We start from the raw sequence: 18,053 nt of genomic DNA, 5'->3' as shown, positions 1-18,053 counted from the left end.
GCCAAGGGGCGTACTGGGCACAGGCGATGGAGCCTTTCCTCACTCCTCTCTCTATGAGGAGGAGGAGAAAAAGCCCACAGCTCCACGGTCTGTGATCTATATGAACTCCTAATAACCTTCGGCACAAATGCCGGGTTAGGACGTAACACCGCTCTGCTCAGATCGGCATTAATGGCCAGGCAGTCAGGTCTCGTCGAAAGAGCACACAAATCAGTAACACGCTTAGCAGTAGTCAAAGCGAGCAACAGCGCTGTCTTCAAAGACAGCATCTTGAGGGGTATTTGATTCAATGGCTCGAACGGCGACTTACATAGCGCTTCGAGTACCAAAGCCAAATCCCACTGAGGAAGCGTGGCTCTAGGTGTTGGCCTAAGCCGCCGCGTTCCTAATAGGAAACGTTTCACTAGAGGGTGGCTAAAGACATTGTCTCTGCCAAACCCCTCGTGACAAGCTGAAATCGCCGCTGTAAACACCTTAATGGTGGCGGGTGATCGCTGCTTGTCAAACATAAGGTGTAGGAAAGAGAGAATACTCTCAACCTGACAGCTCATGGGGTCTACACCTTGTGTGACACACCATTGTGAAAACACGTTCCATCTACTGGCATACATCTTAGAAGTGGAACTGGCACGTGAACCCTGTATGGTCCTGATCACTGCATCAGATAACCCACGGCGCTCTAGCCTGTCCCTCTCAGCAGCCAGGCCTTCAGTGGTTGGCCGATTATGGGCAACTGCCCTATCGTGCCCCCCGCCTGAGACAACGCGTCCCGTCGATATGGAATTGGCCAAGGTGGCGCAATCAACATCTGACTCATCTCCGCAAACCAAGGAGCCCCTGGGCGATCGGGGGCTACCAGTATCACTGACAGCCCTCCTGACCTCACCCTGGCTAACAGTGGGAGAATGCAGGACAGCGGAGGGAATGCATACAGAAGAACTCTCGGCCACGGGTGGTGCGCAAAGGCGTCTCTTCCTAGTGGCGGTTCTTCCTGTTCCCTTAGAGAGAACCATAGGGGACATTGTGCGTTCACACGTGACGCGAATAGATCCACCTCGGCTCTCCCGAACTGTTCCCAAATTTGGAGAACAATGTCCGGATGCAGACACCACTCGTCGTCTCGAGGACCCCCTCTTGACATGAGGTCTGCTCCTACGTTCAAGTAGCCCGGAATGTGTGCTGCTCTCAATGAGCGACGGTGCTCGTGAGCCCACAGCCACAATTCCTCTGCCGCCCGATGGAGAGCAGGAGACCTGACTCCTCCCTGGCGATTTATGTGGGCTACTGTGGTCCTGTTGTCTGACCAGACCAGCACATCGCGACACCGAAGGGTAGACGTGAAGTGGGTCAAAACCAGTCGAACCGTTTCCAATTCCAAGAGGTTGATGTGGCGACTCGAAGGAGGCCACACACCTCCTATCGCTTGGGTCTGACATGTCCCTCCCCATTCCGTCAGAGACGCATCTGTGAACACTGGGATGTAAGAGGACACTTTGCCTATCGGGACTCCGTGCATGAGAACGCGCGGGTTTCTCCAATAGTTCAGATCTGAACTGAGCGAGAGGGGAACCACCACCAACTGATGACGTTGACGCAATGGGTCTAGTCTTAGTTGGGCGAACCATCGCTGCATCCTGCGCATGTGCAGGAGTCCCAGCGGAACCACAGAGTGGGCTGACGACATGAGACCCAAGAGTGACATGATCGACAGCGCCGTCACCGTGTGATTCGGACGACACTTCCTCAGGGCTAGCAACAAGGCTACCCTTCGGGGGTCCGAAATTCGAGCCCTCATCATTACAGTGTCTAGCTGTATCCCCAGGTAGAAAATCTGATGACTGGGCCAGGGCGCGCTCTTTTTCCAATTCACAGCGAACCCCAGACGTGTGAGATGAATCACTGTCTGTGTTGTGTGAGTGATCTCCAGCTCTGCTGACGGGGCGAGAACCAGTAGGTCATCTAGGTAGGCTAGTAGTCGTATTCCCTGACGACGCAACGGTTCCACTGCCGCCTCCACACACTTGGAAAACGTGCGAGGTGCCAGGGCGTACCCGAATTGCATCCTCGTGTATTCGTACGCCACCCCTTGAAAGGCGAATCGCAGAAACTTCCTGTGACGCGGCTGTACTGGCACATGAAAGTACGCGTCCTTTAGGTCTATGCTCGTTCAAAAGTCTCCTTTCTGGACACATTCCAGCAGACGTTTTGTCGTTAGCATTTGAAAGGGCCGTTTGGTTACGCTCTCGTTGAGAATGCGTAAATCCAATATTGGCCTCATTCCCCCCGTCTTTTTTGGCACTAGGAAGTAGGGCGAATATAGCCCCTTGTTCCTTTGCTCCTGGGGAACCACTGTGACCGCCTCCTTCGCCAAAAGTTCCGTAATCTCTGAAACCAGAGCGGCCACTTTTTCGGGCGTTTTCATCACCGTCTCCACCACTCCCCTGAATGGGGGTGGGGTCCGATGGAATTGGAGAGCATAACCCTTCTGCAACGTCTGTTCTAGCCAGCGTGAGAGGGTGCAGCTTCGCTGCCACTGCCAGCAATAAAGAGAAAGCGGCCGAGCGCGAAGCTGTGGTACATTCAGTAGGAAGGACTTGTATTCCTCTATGGCCCTTGCCGCCGCTGTTCCCCAACACTGAGGTGGTCTCCCATGAAAGGGAGAGGAAGCATTAGTGCGTTCTGAACCAGAAGGAGTGGCAGAGACGTCAGTTAAACCCGTAACCGTCGTATTCCTGCCCTCCGTGAACGCAGCGCGGGTCTGAATTGCACTGACCGAGGCCACAGCCTGCGACAGGGCACCATCCCCAGCAAGCGATTGCGTCATCGTAGGTGACTGCAATTTGCTATTAGAGTCCCTCACTACAATACTCCTAGGAGTCTGTAATATGAGGTCTCTATGAGGTAACACAAGGCGGTGCCTTGATACCTTCTTAACCTTCACCTTCTGTGTGTGTTCAACTCTGCACCTCTGGTGGGTTGAGTCATGCTCAGTGTGGTGAGTATTAGCGCGTTCTGTGACAGGTGGGGGCGCCGATACGTTGGTTATTCCTGTAACCTTAGTAATCCGGCCCTCCGTGAACGCAGCATGGGTCTGAATCGCACTAACCGAGACCTTAGTCTGCGATAGTGCGCCATCCCCAAATAGCGGCTGCGTCATCATGTCTCCTGACTGAGACTGCAGCCTGCTATGAGAGGCACTCACTACAGTACTCATTGGAGTCTGTAATGCGAGGTCTCTTTGAGATAAACCAAGACGGCGTCTTGGTATCTTTCCTCCTTTCACCTCCTGTGTGCGTTCAGCTCTGCACCTCTGGTGGGCTGAAATACACTCAGTGTGGTGAGTATTAGCGCGTTCAGAAAGAAGTGGGGGCGCCGATACACTGGGCACCTTCGTGACCGTGGTAATCGGGCCCACCGTGAACGCAGCATGGGTCTGAATCGCACTAACCGAGACCTTAGTCTGCGATAGTGCGCCATCCCCAAATAGCGGCTGCGTCATCATGTCTCCTGACAGAGACTGCCGTCTGCTATGTGAAGCACTTCTTATACCTGAAGTGTTATGTGAACCTACTCTGAATGCCTGTTCAGCAGCGCACCCTTCGTGGGCTGAACGGTGCTTAGAGTGGTAGGGGAGAGAGGGTGAGATTTGACCGCTCTCGGACGTATTATGGAAAAGGGGCTCTTTTTTGACAAAGTCAGGTGGAGCCAACTCTTTACTCAACACATCAACAAAAGCATTTACATCATCACCCATCCCTTCAACCGAAGGGTGGGGGGGGACATTGGTCACGTTCAAGGATGACGTGTCCTCCATTCGCTCCCCCGCGTCCCGTCATGTGTGCCTCCTCTTGTGGCCTCCCTTAGGGGCCCAGGTCTGCGCTCTCACCACCTCCCTCGCCGGCTGCAATGGGGCCACCGTGGCTGCTGGGGGGGCTGGGCCCGCTCTCCTGCCTCCTGCGGCCACGACTGGCGCCGGATACGCCGCCTTGCTGTAGATCCTTGTCTACTCTGGGGGGCGGAAGTGGATGGTTTACGAGACGGTGCAGGGCCTAACCTCCCTGCCAGTGGCAGGTGTCTGGCCAGCTGCTTCTTTTCCTCGTCCGACTTGGAAAACCTCTCAGTCCACTCTAGTGAATGGGATGTACGTTTTAGCCGGCGAACGTGCCGCTAAAGGTGCCTCCCATGAGCCCTCGACATATTTTGCCAATGAAGGCATGGCAGGAGCTAGTGGCTCTGCCGCTCTTCTTGGCCTGGAATAAGGGCCGCCCTCCATTAAGTCAACCTCCGGTGCGGAGGGAATAGGGGGCAGCGGTATTTCCAGCCATCTAGCAGCTCTCTCAATGAGACCAGGAAAGTCCGTTCTCAGAGACGCTGCGGTGAAGGACAGGGCTTCTGATTTCTCAGAGCCTGTGTCGTCATCACCATAGGAACTACAAGCCCTCTCGCTAACCAAAGGAAAGGGGGGCTTGAATGTATGAGGGACGGGGTCTGACTGTTCCATAGGAATGTCAGCCTCCTCCTCATAGTCCCCATCATCCCCTGAGTCTGCGCAGTCAGATGATGCCTCTGAAGCAGAGGCTAGTATCGACAACACGTCCTCTAGGGGGATATCCTCCCTAAAAAACGCCCAACGCTGCTTCCTCTCCTTTGTAGAAAGGAGGGCGCAGGAGGCGCAGTTAGGGGGACTGCAGACGCCCTCTTTGGCATGCTGGGACCCTAGACACACGAAACATAAGTCGTGGGAGTCGCCGGCCGCCATGGAGGAGCATCTGCATTGAGCTCTGAAAATAGCTTTTGGGGGTGGAAAATCTCCTGGTGTGCTCATTTTAGGACGACGTCGATGACTGGAAATTCGACGGCATTCTCGTCCTGAGTCTTCTCTTCTTCTCTTCGTCTCTTCTTGGCTTCTTCAGTCTAGTCCAGTCGCTGAAGATAAAGGGAGGCTGATTGAGGGGAGGCATCCCCTCTTATAGGGACACCTGTACTCCTATTGGCTGCAGGTGTGTGCATAATTTTGTCTCAGGCTGAGGCTGCCTTAGGGCAGTGGGTAAACCAATAGGAGCAGAACTCCCCTATGGGGCAGAGCTCCACGATATAGAACAATCACTCACAAAGACAAGGGGAACAGAGGGAACACTTATACACATACTAATTAGGGGAATGAGCACCAGGTGTGTGTGATTCACAAGACATGACAAGTGGAGTGATGATAATGGGATCGGCAGTAGCTAGTACTCCGGTGACGACGAACGCCGAAGCCTGCCCGAACGAGGAGGGGGGGCAGCCTCGGCGGAAGTCGTGACATGCTTAAAGTTAGTGAGTGAGATAAGAGTCTCCAGCTTCAGAGATTTTTGCAGTTTGTTGCAGTCATTGGCAGCATAGAACTAGAAGGAATGGCGGCCAAAGGAGGTGTTGGCTTTGGGGATGACCAGTGAGATATACCTGCTGGTGCGCATACTACGGATGGGTGTTGCGATGGTGACCAATGAGCTAAGATAAGGCGGGGATTTGCCTAGCAGTGATTTATAGATGACCTGGAGCCAGTGGGTTTGGTGACGAAGATGTAGTGAGGACCAGCCAACAAGAACGTACAGGTCACAGTGGTGGGTAGTATATGGGGCTTTGGTGACCAAACGGATGGAACTGTGGTAGACTACATCCAATTTGCTGAGTAGAGTGTTGGAGGCTATTTTGTAAATGACATGGCCGAAGTCAAGGATCGGTTGGATAGTCCGTTTTACGAGGGCATGTTTGGCAGCATGAGTGAAGGAGGCTTTGTTATGAAATAAGAAGCCAATTCTAGATTTAACTTTGGATTGGAGATGCTTAATGTGAGTCTGGAAGGAGAGTTTACAGTCTAACCAGACACCTAGGTATTTGTAGTTGTCCACATACTCTAGGTAAGACCCGCCGAGAGTAGTGATTCTAGTCGGGTGGGCGGGTGCCAGCAGCGTTTGATTGAAGAGCATGCATTTAGTTTTACTAGTGTTTAAGAGCAGTTGGAGGCTACGGAAAGAGTGTTTTATGGCATTGAAACTCGTTTGGAGGTTTGTTAACACAGTGTCCAATGAAGGGCCAGATGTATACAAAATGGTGTCGTCTGCGTAGAGGTGGATCTGAGAGTCACCAGCAGCAAGAGCGACATCATTGATATACACAGAGAAAAGAGTCGGCCCGAGAATGAACCCTGTGGCACCCCCATAGAGACTGCCATAGGTCCAGACAACAGGCCCTCCGATTTGAAACATTGAACTCTATCTGAGAAGTAGTTGGAGAGGGGGATGACCGTGGCAGCTTTCCAATCTCTGGGGATCTCAGACGTTATGAAAGAGAGGTTGAACAGGCTAGTAATAGCAGTTGCGACAATTTCGGCGGCTAATTTTGGAAAGAAAGGGTCCAGATTGTCTAGCCCAGATGATTTGTAGGGGTACAGATTTTGCAGCTCTTTCAGAACATCAGCTGTCTGAATTTGTGTGAAGGAGAGGGGGGGGGGGGGGGGGGGGGGGGGGGCTGCAGAGCTAGTGGTAGCCAGGTGGAAAGCATGGCCAGCCGTAGCAAAATGCTTGTTGAAATTCTCGATTATTGTAGATTTATCGGTGTTGATAGTGTTTCCTAGCCTCATTGCAGTTTGCAGCTTGGAGTAGGTGCTTTTATTCTCCATGGACTTTACAGTGTCCCAAAACTTTTTGGAGTTAGTGCTACAGGATGCACATTTCTGTTTGAAAAAGCTAGCCTTTGCTTTCCTAACTGCTTGTGTATATTGGTTCCTAACTTTTCTCTGAAAAGTTGCATATCGCGGGGGCTATTCGATGCTAATGCAGATCGCCACAGGATGTTTTTGTGCTGGTCAAGGGCAGTCAAGTCTGAGGAGAACCAGGGGCTATATCTGTTCTTAGTTCTGATTTTTTTGAATGGGGCATGCTTATTTAAGATTGCGAGGAAAGCACTTTTAAAGAACAACCAGGCATCCTCTACTGACGGAATGAGATCGATATCCATCCAGGATACCTGGGCCAGGTCAATTAGGAAGGCCTGCTCGCTAAAGTGTTTTAGGGCGCGTTTAACAGTGATGAGGGGTGGTCGTTTGACTGCGGACCCGTTACGGACGCAGGCAATAAGGCAGTGATTGCTGAGATCCTGGTTGAAGACAGCGTATGTGTATTTAGAGGGTAAGTTAGTCAGGATGATATCTATGAGGGTGCCCATGTTTACAGATTTAGGGTTGTACCTGGTAGGTTCCTTGATAATTTGTGTGAGATGGAGGGCATCTAATTTGGATTGTAGGATGGCTGGGGTGTTAAGCATATCCCAGTTTAGGTCACCAAGTAGTACGAACTCTGAGGATAGATGGGGGGAAATCAATTCACATATGGTGTCCAGGGCACAGCTGGGGGCTGAGGGGGGTCTGTAGCAAGCGGCAACAGTGAAAGACTTATTTCTGGAAAGGTGGATTTTTAGATGTAGGAGCTAGCATATTATCCAGGGCCAATTGATGGATTGAATTTACTGTACTCAATCCAACTCATGCTCTCTCCTCTCTGTAAAAGTCTCCCAGACTTTTATCAAAACGAACGTTTCCATCCCCCTTTCCTCTAGGTGAGTCTGCTGGGCTATGGAGCTCTAGAGCAGCACATCAACAAACCTGCCACCCTGTTGTCAGCTATCTGCAGACTTTCAATGGCCACATTTTGGGGATGACCAATTGCAATGAAGTTTTAACTATATAACTATACTTCTTAGCATGTTTGTCATGTTGGTCTTCAAAGTTTTACTACCTTATGTGATAACTTAAACATCCAGACAAATACTCTTAGAGCTTATGATGGGGGCTGGTCCAACTCAAGGTGTCCTAAAAAACAATGCACCCCCCACCCAAACTTTAAAAATATTTTCACATGACCTTCCCCTTGTATTCTAAAAGAAATTGAACACCGTCTCCCCTTATATAATTAAATCAAAATAATGTTTAAGACCACAAATAACATTAACTATAGCGACCCTGTGTTATGAATGTGAATATCAACTTTGCCACTTCAGCATGCTTTTGTGGCACAGTCGATGCCACACAGGGCTATGGGCCAGAAGGTTGAGGGTTTGCCAACCAGCACAGACGAGCTCACTCTCCCTGCCTGTTTCACTACTTTACGATCACAGCCGGTTGCAGACAATGATCAGCTAGGGGGAATCAGATTTTTAACATTTCGATGCCATATGTATAAATACAGTGCATTCAGAAAGTATTCAGACCCCTTGACATTTTCCACATTTTTTTACGTTACGGAAATATCACATTTTCATAAGTATTCAGACCCTTTACAAGTGTTGAAGCACCTTTGGCAGCGATTACAGCCTCAAGTATTCTTGGGTATGACGCTACAAGCTTGGTACACCTGTATTTGGGGAGTTTCTCCCATTCTTCTCTGAAGATCCTATCAAACTCTGTCAGGTTGGATGGGGAGAGTTGCTGCACAGCTATTTTCAGGTCTCTCCAGAGATGTTAGATCGGATTCAAGTCCGGGCTCTGGCTGGGCCACTCAAGGACATTCAAATCAAATCAAGTTTTATTGGTCACATGCGCCGAATACAACAGGTGCAGACATTACAGTGAAATGCTTACTTACAGCCCTTAACCAACAGTGCATTTATTTTAAACAAAAAAAGTAAAAATAAAACAACAACAACAAAAAAAAGTGTTGAGAAAAAAAAGAGCAGACGTAAAATAAAGTGACAGTAGGGAGGCTATATATACAGGGGGGTACCGTTGCAGAGTCAATGTGCGGGGGCACCGGCTAGTTGAGGTAGTTGAGGTAATATGTACATGTGGGTAGAGTTAAAGTGACTATGCATAAATACTTAACAGAGTAGCAGCAGCGTAAAAAGGATGGGGTGGGGGGGCAGTGCAAATAGTCCGGGTAGCCATGATTAGCTGTTCAGGAGTCTTATGGCTTGGGGGTAGAAGCTGTTGAGAAGTCTTTTGGACCTAGACTTGGCACTCCGGTACCGCTTGCCGTGCGGTAGCAGAGAGAACAGTCTATGACTAGGGTGGCTGGAGTCTTTGACAATTTTGAGGGCCTTCCTCTGACACCGCCTGGTATAGAGGTCCTGGATGGCAGGAAGCTTTGCCCCAGTGATGTACTGGGCCGTACGCACTACCCTCTGTAGTGCCTTGCGGTCGGAGGCCAAGCAGTTGCCATACCAGGCGGTGATGCAACCAGTCAGGATGCTCTCGATGGTGCAGCTGTATAATTTTTTGAGGATCTGAGGACCCATGCCAAATCTTTTTAGTCTCCTGAGGGGGAATAGGCTTTGTCGTGCCCTCTTCACGACTGTCTTGGTGTGTTTGGACCATGATAGTTCGTTGGTGATGTGGACACCAAGGAACTTGAAGCTCTCAACCTGTTCCACTACAGCCCCGTCGATGAGAATGGGGGCGTGCTCAGTCCTCTTTTTTTTTCCTGTAGTCCACAATCATCTTCTTTGTCTTGGTCACGTTGAGGGAGAGGTTGTTGTCCTGGCACCACACGGCCAGATCTCTGACCTCCTCCCTATAGGCTGTCTCATCGTTGTTGGTGATCAGGCCTACCACTGTTGTGTCGTCGGCAAACTTAATGATGGTGTTGGAGTCGTGCCTGGCCATGCAGTCATGGGTGAACAGAGAGTACAGGAGGGGACTGAGCACGCACCCCTGAGGGGCCCCCGTGTTGAGGATCAGTGTGGCAGATGTGTTGTTACCTACCCTTACCACCTGGGGGCGGCCCGTCAGGAAGTCCAGGATCCAGTTGCAGAGGGAGGTGTTTAGTCCCAGGATCCTTAGCTTAGTGATGAGCTTAGAGGGCACTATGGTGTTGAATGCTGAGCTGTAGTCAATGAATAGCATTCTCACGTAGGTGTTCCTCTTGTCCAGGTGGGAAAGGGCAGTGTGGAGTGCAATAGAGATTGCATCATCTGTGGATCTGTTGGGGGGGTACGCAAATTGGAGTGGGTCTAGGGTTTCTGGGATAATGCTGTTGATGTGAGCCATGACCAGCCTTTCAAAGCACTTCATGGCTACAGACGTCAGTGCTACGGGTCGGTAGTCATTTAGGCAGGTTATCTTAGAGTCCTTGGGCACGGGGACTATGGTGGTCTGCTTGAAACATGTTGGTATTACAGACTCAGTCAGGGACATGTTGAAAATGTCAGTGAAGACACTTGCCAGTTGGTCAGCACATGCTCGGAGTACACGTCCTGGTAATCCGGCTGTCTCTGCGGCCTTGTGAATGTTGACCTGCTTAAAAGTCTTACTCACATCGGCTACGGAGAGCGTGATCACATAGTCATCCGGAACAGCTGGTGCTCTCATGCATGCTTCAGTGTTGCTTGCCTCGAAGCGAGCATAGAAGTGACTTGTCCTGAAGCCACTCCTGTGTTGTCTTGGCTGTGTGCTTAGGGTCGTTGTCCTACTGGAAGATGAACCTTCACCCCAGTCTGAGGTCCTGATCACTCTGGAGCAGGTTTTCATCAAGGATCTCTCTGTACTTTGCTCTGTTCATCTTTCCCTTGATCATGACTAGTCTCCTAGTCCCTGCCGCTGAAAAACATCCCAACAGCATGATGCTGCCACCACCGTAAGGATGGTGCCAGTTTTCCTCCAGACGTGACGCTTGGCATTCAGGCCAAAGAGTTCAATCTTGGTTTCATCAGACCAAATAATCTTGTTTCTCATGGTCTGAGAGTCCTTTAGGTGCCTTTTGGCAAACTCCAAGAGTTCGATACTGTGAACCATCAGATCCTCCTCTCCACCCTCTCCGAGTTGGGCATCTCCGGCGCTGCTCACTCTTGGATTGCGTCCTACCTGACAGGTCGCTCCTACCAAGTGGCGTGGCGAGAATCTGTCTCCGCACCACATGCTCTCACCACTGGTGTCCCCCAGGGCTCAGTTCTAGGCCCTCTCCTATTCTCTCTATACACCAAGTCACTTGGTTCTGTCATATCCTCACATGGTCTCTCCTATTATTGCTACGCAGACGACACACAATTCATTTTCTCCTTTCCCCCTTCTGATAACCAGGTGGCGAATCGCATCTCTGCATGCCTGGCAGACATATCAGTGTGGATGTCGGATCACCACCTCAAGCTGAACCTCGGCAAGACGGAGCTGCTCTTCCTCCCGGGGAAGGACTGCCCACGGTTGACAACTCCATTGTGTCCTCCTCCCAGAGTGCAAAGAACCTTGGTGTGACCCTGGACAACACCCTGTCGTTCTCATCAAAGCGGTGACCCGATCTTGTAGGTTCATGCTCTACAACATTCGCAGAGTACGACCCTACCTTACACAGAAAGGTGCTAAGGTCCTAATCCAGGCACTTGTCATCTCCCGTCTGGATTACTGCAACTCGCTGTTGGCTGGGCTCCCTGCCTGTGCCATTAAACCCCTACAACTTATCCAGAACGCTGCAGCCCGTATGATGTTCAACCTTCCCAAGTTCTCTCATGTCACCCCGCTCCTCCGCACACTCCACTGGCTTCCAGTTGAGGCTCGCATCTACTACAAGACCATGGTGCTTGCCTAAAGAGCTGTGAGGGGAACGGCACCTCCTTACCTTCAGGATCTGATCAGACCCTACACCCAAACGAGGGCACTACGTTCATCCACATCTGGCCTGCTAGCTCCCCTACCTCTACAGAAGCACAGTTCCCGCTCAGCCCAGTCAAAGCTATTTGCTGCTCTGGCACCCCAATGGTGGAACAAGCTCCCCCACGACGCCAGGACAGCGGAGTCACTGACCACCTTCCGGAGACACTTGAAATCCTACCTCTTTAAGGAATACCTGGAATAGTATAAAGTAATCTTTCTACCCCCCCCCCCCCCCCTCCCACACCCCCCCATAAAAAAAAGTGGTTGTCCCACTGGCTATCATAAGTTGAATGCACCAATTTGTAAGTCGCTCTGGATAAGAGCGTCTGCTAAATGATGTAAATGTAAAAAATGTAACTCTGTGTTGTTGTTTTTATCGCACTGCTTTGCTTTATCTTGGCCAGGTCGCAGTTGTAAATGAGAACTTGTTCTCAACTGGCTTACCTGGTTAAATAAAGGTGAGAAGAAAAAAAACTTCAGGTACTTCAATGTCATGGTTTGCATTTTCAACACCACAAGAAATAGACTATGTCAATCTCGACAAACAGAACATATATCCCTCCTTACCCAGTATTGAAGGCTTGACAATCTCTGAATGTCATTAAACTTTTTGGTGTTTTGCAACAGATGCGTTTTTCCATTCATCAAATTGCCACTGCACAGTTTGGATTGATTGATTGATTGATTTGTATTTGTCGGGAAATATAATACATACAGTGGGGAGAACAAGTATTTGATACACTGCCGATTTTGCAGGTTTTCCTACTTACTACTTACATTTTTATCATAGGTACACTTCAACTGTGAGAGACGGAATCTAAAACAAAAATCCAGAAAATCACATTGTATGATTTTTAAATAATTAATTTGCATTATATTGCATGACTTAAGTACTTGATCACCTACCAACCAGTAAGAATTCCGTATCTCACAGACCTGTTCGTTTTTCATTAAGAAGCACTCCTGTTCTCCACTCATTACCTGTATTAACTGCACCTGTTTGAACTCGTTACCTGTATAAAAGACACATGTCCACACACTCAATCAAACAGACTCCAACCTCTCCACAATGGCCAAGACCAGAGAGCTGTGTAAGGACATCAGGGATAAAATTGTAGACCTGCACAAGGCTGGGATGGGCTACAAAACAATAGGCAACCAGCTTGGTGAGAAGGCAACAACTGTTGGCGCAATTATTAGAAAATGGAAGAAGTTCAAGATGACGGTCAATCACCCTCGGTCTGGGGCTCCATGCAAGATCTCACCTCGTGGGGCATCAATGATCATGAGGAAGGTGAGGGATCAGCCCAGAACTACATGGCAGGACCTGGTCAATGACCTGAAGAGAGCTGGGACCACAGTCTCAAAGAAAACCATTAGTAACACACTACGCCGTCATGGATTAAAATCCTGCAGCGCACGCAAGGTCCCCCTGCTCAAGCCAGCGCATGTCCAGGCCCGACTGAAGTTTGCCAATGACCATCTGGATGATCCAGAGGAGGAATGGGAGAAGGTCATGTGGTCTGATGAGACAAAAATATAACTTTTTGGTCTAAACTCCACTCGCCATGTTTGGAGGAAGAAGAAGGATGAGTACAACCCCAAGAACACCATCCCAACCGTGAAGCATGGAGGTGGAAACATCATTCTTTGGGCATACTTTTCTGCTAAGGGAACAGGACAACTGCACCGTATTGAGGGGAGGATGGATGGGGCCATGTATCGCGAGATCTTGGCCAACAACCCCCTTCCCTCAGTAAGAGCATTGAAGATGGGTTGTGGCTGGGTCTTCCAGCATGACAACGACCCGAAACACACAGCCAGGGCAACTAAGGAGTGGCTCCGTAAGAAGCATCTCAAGGTCCTGGAGTGGCCTAGCCAGTCTCCAGACCTGAACCCAATAGAAAATCTTTGGAGGGAGCTGAAAGTCTGTATTGCCCAGCGACAGCCCCGAAACCTGAAAGATCTGGAGAAGGTCTGTATGGAGGAGTGGGCCAAAATCCCTGCTGCAGTGTGTGCAAACCTGGTCAAGACCTACAGGATACGTATGATCTCTGTAATTGCAAACAAAGGTTTCTGTACCAAATATTAAGTTCTGATTTTCTGATGTATCAAATACTTATGTCATGCAATAAAATGCAAATGAATTACTTAAAAATCATACAATGTGATTTTCTGGATTTTTAGATTCCGTCTCTCACAGTTGAAGTGTACCTATGATAAAAATTACAGACCTCTACATGCTTTGTAAGTAGGAAAACCTGCAAATTCGGCAGTGTATCAAATACTTGTTCTCCCAACTGTATATGTATACATATATACACAAATAAAGTGACTGGGATTGCAGAATAAAGTCGGGGACTTATTTCCATTGTGGTCCTTACATTTGCTGCAGCATACGCTACATTAATATAAGGACTAAATGCATGTCTAATTTACACGTCTCGATCTGGCTTTCGGTGGTCACCTTATTGTTTTATTTGTAAAGAGGATTTTTTGTATTTTATTTCAGCTTTAGAGTTTTAAAACAGAACATAATTTGAATATTGTCGCTTTAAATCAGTGTGGACGTGAGCACTCAGTCATAGTTTTTCTCTCTCTCCATCAATTTCATTGAAATTGCATCCAAAATAGATTATCCTGTTCAAAATTGATATATATTGAACAAAAATAGTTACAGTTACAGTTCGTATAAGGAAATCAGTCAATTGAAATTAATTCATTATGCCCTAATCTATGGATTTCACAAGACTGGGCAGGGGCGCAGCCATGGGTGGGCCTGGGCATAGGCCCACCAACTTGGGAGCCAGGCCCACCCACTGGGGAGCCAGGCCCAGCCAATCAGATTGAGTTTTTCCCACAATAGGGCTTTATTACAGACATAAATACTCCTTAGTTTCATCAGCTGTCCGGGTGGCTGGTCTCAGACGATCCTGCAGGTGAAGAAGGTCCTGGGCTGGTGTGGTTACAAGTGGTGTGCGGTTGTGTGGCCGGTTGGCCGTACTGCCAAATTCTCTAAAACAACATTGGAGGCGGCTTATGGTAGAGAAATGAACATTCAATTCTCTGGCAACAGCTCTGGTGGACATTCCTGCAGTCAGCATGCCAATTGCACACTTCCTCAAAACTTTAGACATCTGTGGCATTGTGTTGTTTGACATTTTAGAGTGGCCTTTTATTGTCCCCAGCACAAGGTGCACCTGTGTAATGATTATGCTGTTTAATCAGCTTCTTGATATGCCACACCTGTCAGGTGGATGGATTATCTTGGAAAGGAGAAATGCTCACTAACAGGGATGTAAACAAATTTGTGCACATGGAACATTTGTGGGAACTTTTATTTCAGCTCATGAAAATGGGACCAACACTTAACATGTTGCGTTTATATTTTTGTTTAGTATATACAGTACACACTATATGCCCAAAAGTATGTGGACACCTGCTCGTCTAACATCTTATTCCGAAGTCATAGGCATTAAGATGGAGTTGGTCCCCCCTTTGCTGCTATAACAGCCTCCACTCTTCTGGGAAGGCTTTCCAGTAGATGTTGGAACATTGTTGCAGGGACTTGCTTCCATTCAGCCACAATCATTAATGAGGTCTGGCACTGATATTGGGCGATTAGGCCTGGCTCGAAGTCGACGTTCCAATTCATCCCAAAGGTGTTAGATGGGGTTGAGGTCAGGGCTCTGTCCAGTCAGGTTCTTCCACACCGACAAACCATTTCCGTATGGACCTCGCTTTGTGCATGGGGGCATTGTCATGCTGAAACAGCAAAGGGCCTTCCCCAAACTGTTGCCAAAGAGTTAAGATTTCCCTTCACTGGAACTAAGGGGCCTAGCCTGAACCATGAAAAACAGCCCCAGACCATTATTCCTCCCCCGCCAAACAGTACAGTTGGCACTGCATTCGGGCACGTAGCGTTCTCCTGGCATCCGCCAAACCCAGATTTGTCCGTCGGACTGCCAGATGGTGAAGCGTGATTCATCACTCCAGAGAACGCGTTTCCACTACTCCAGAATCCAATGGCGGCGAGCTTTACACCACTCTAGCCGACGCTTGCCATTGCGCGGTCCCTTTCTGTGAGCTTGTGTGGCCTACCACTTTGCGGCTGAGAAGTTGTTGCTCCTAGACGTTTCCACTTCACAATAACATCACTTACAATTGACCCGGGGCAAATCTAGCAGGGCAGACATTTGACGAACTGACTTGTTAGAAAGGTGGCATCCTATGATGGTGCCATGTTGAAAGTCACTGAGCTCTTCAGTAAGACCATTCTACTACCATTGTTTGTCTATGGAGATTGCATGGCTGTGTGCTCGATTTTATACACCTGTCAGAACGGGTGTGGCTGAAATTGCCAAATCCAGTAATTTGAAGGGGTGACCACATACTTTTGTATGTATAGTTTATGATGGGATTAGTATTGGCCTTGTGGGCTTGTGCAATGCACTTGTACATGTGCCTTGTCATTTCTTTACTGAAACAGGATTAGCAAATTCTCACACATTGTTTACATTTTGTTGAGATGTTTTCTCCACTTGAAATGATACTATAAGAAATAGTAAAAACACTCACACATCTGAGGTAACTTATGTGTGTGGGAATCATTTGATAATAACTCGAAATAAAATAAAAGGCTGATACTGGCAAGATCAGTGTGTGTGGGTTTTTCTTTTTCATAAGACAATTCATGAGGCAAACCATATTGAAGGATGCCAGATTGATTAAATTTCAAAATACATCGCCATGTTGCTTGAAATAAAGTATCAATTTGTTTGCTTCATGTTATGTATCATCTTGGTGTAATGATATGCAGTTCAACATTATCACCACAAGGTGTCAGGGCTAGCATTGGTATAGTCTAGCTTTACTGTAAAAAAAAACACAAGCTAGGTCTCGTAACGTGAGGTCGATTATACGACTAGCACAAGCTAGCGGTTCATTTTTTAAAATCCAGCAACCAGAAATGTATTTATTTATAACATACAGTTAATTAATTTACTAGATTTCCTTTTGAGAGAGCGAGAGAGCGACTATGCATCTATGCAACATTTTCACCAAAAACGCTTCCTTGTAACTTGAATTATCTATTCATGTCTATTGGCACATCCAATGTCCCCCTGTGAACTATGAACCATTAATGCTAGAAAACTGGAGCGACCCCGACCTCTTTGTAAAATAGGAAGCCTTAGTAGTAGAAACGTGCTTTGGATATGTCAACTGGGAACTAGTCCTGAAATAGTTTTTAAAGTAGCTTAACTGTATCTTGTTTCAAGCCCAAAATATGTAAAAAATAATGATTAATTAGTGGTCCAAATCACCATACCACGTTGTGCAAAGTCAATTTAGGCACCGCAGCCCAAGGCTTTGACCAATACTATTTTCCTTTGCAGGGTATTATCACTGTTATACAGTGAGCTCCAAAAGTATTGGGACAGTGACACATATGTTGTTGTTTTGGCCCCAGCACTTTGGATTTTAAATTATACATGACTATGAGGTTAAAGTGCAGACTGTCAGCTTTAATTTGAGGGTATGATACAGTATTTATGCATCTGTAACTTTCTCATTTATTTTTATTTACGATTCATTCAGGATTATTCGTAATCATGGTAGCATCCACATTATTGTAGAAGTGTTTAAAAACACTATTCTATTCTTATTTACAATAAAAGTGACTCCAAAATGACACAATACATTATTTACCATTCATTTCTATTGGGCACAAATGAATCTGAAACACAACCAAATCAAACAGTAAATGCATCCAACAAGTTTGTACAGTCACAAGTGAAAAGGTTTCAGGATTTTACCTATTGTTGTTTTTGCAGCCTTTTCTGCTTAGTGCAGTCAGGGCTAGTTAGGGTTATGGTTAAGAGAGGTTTCAAAGAGGCCCTATTGGGATGTAAATGCATGTTATCATTCACACTTCACACACTATTTAATAGGATGTTCTAAAATAGCCATAAAAATGATTATAGGAAACAGTGTTTAGATATAGTTAATTTTTTAAAACAGGGTTAGGGTTATGGTTTCAAATAAGAATTGTAGTTATTTTCAGTGTTTTTTTAATAAGACGTATAGTTTGAAATTGTCATAAATCCAATAATACATGAGAATACATTAACTCCATGCAATTACCATAAATGTAGTAACATGCTGACAAAGTTTGAAACCTCTGACAGCATCAGCTCATTTAAAAGTGTTATCCACCCATGAAAATTGCATTCGAACATCAGATGGATGCACAATCACTGAGATTGCTTTGAAAAACGAGGAAAATAGGAATAATCGTGTCAGATAATCAAAAATGAGAGAGCGAGAGAGAGAGAGAGAGAGTTTACCAAAGCCTACTTGAAGGTAACAACGCTCACTGTTGCCCCTAGTGACCGGTTTCCATGTCATCTCCCGATGTCCTTAGACATGGATGGAC

This window comes from Coregonus lavaretus, assembly GCF_964263955.1.
Source record: "Coregonus lavaretus genome assembly, chromosome: 16".
NCBI lineage: Eukaryota > Metazoa > Chordata > Actinopteri > Salmoniformes > Salmonidae > Coregonus > Coregonus lavaretus.
This window is presented reverse-complemented; position numbering follows the sequence as displayed.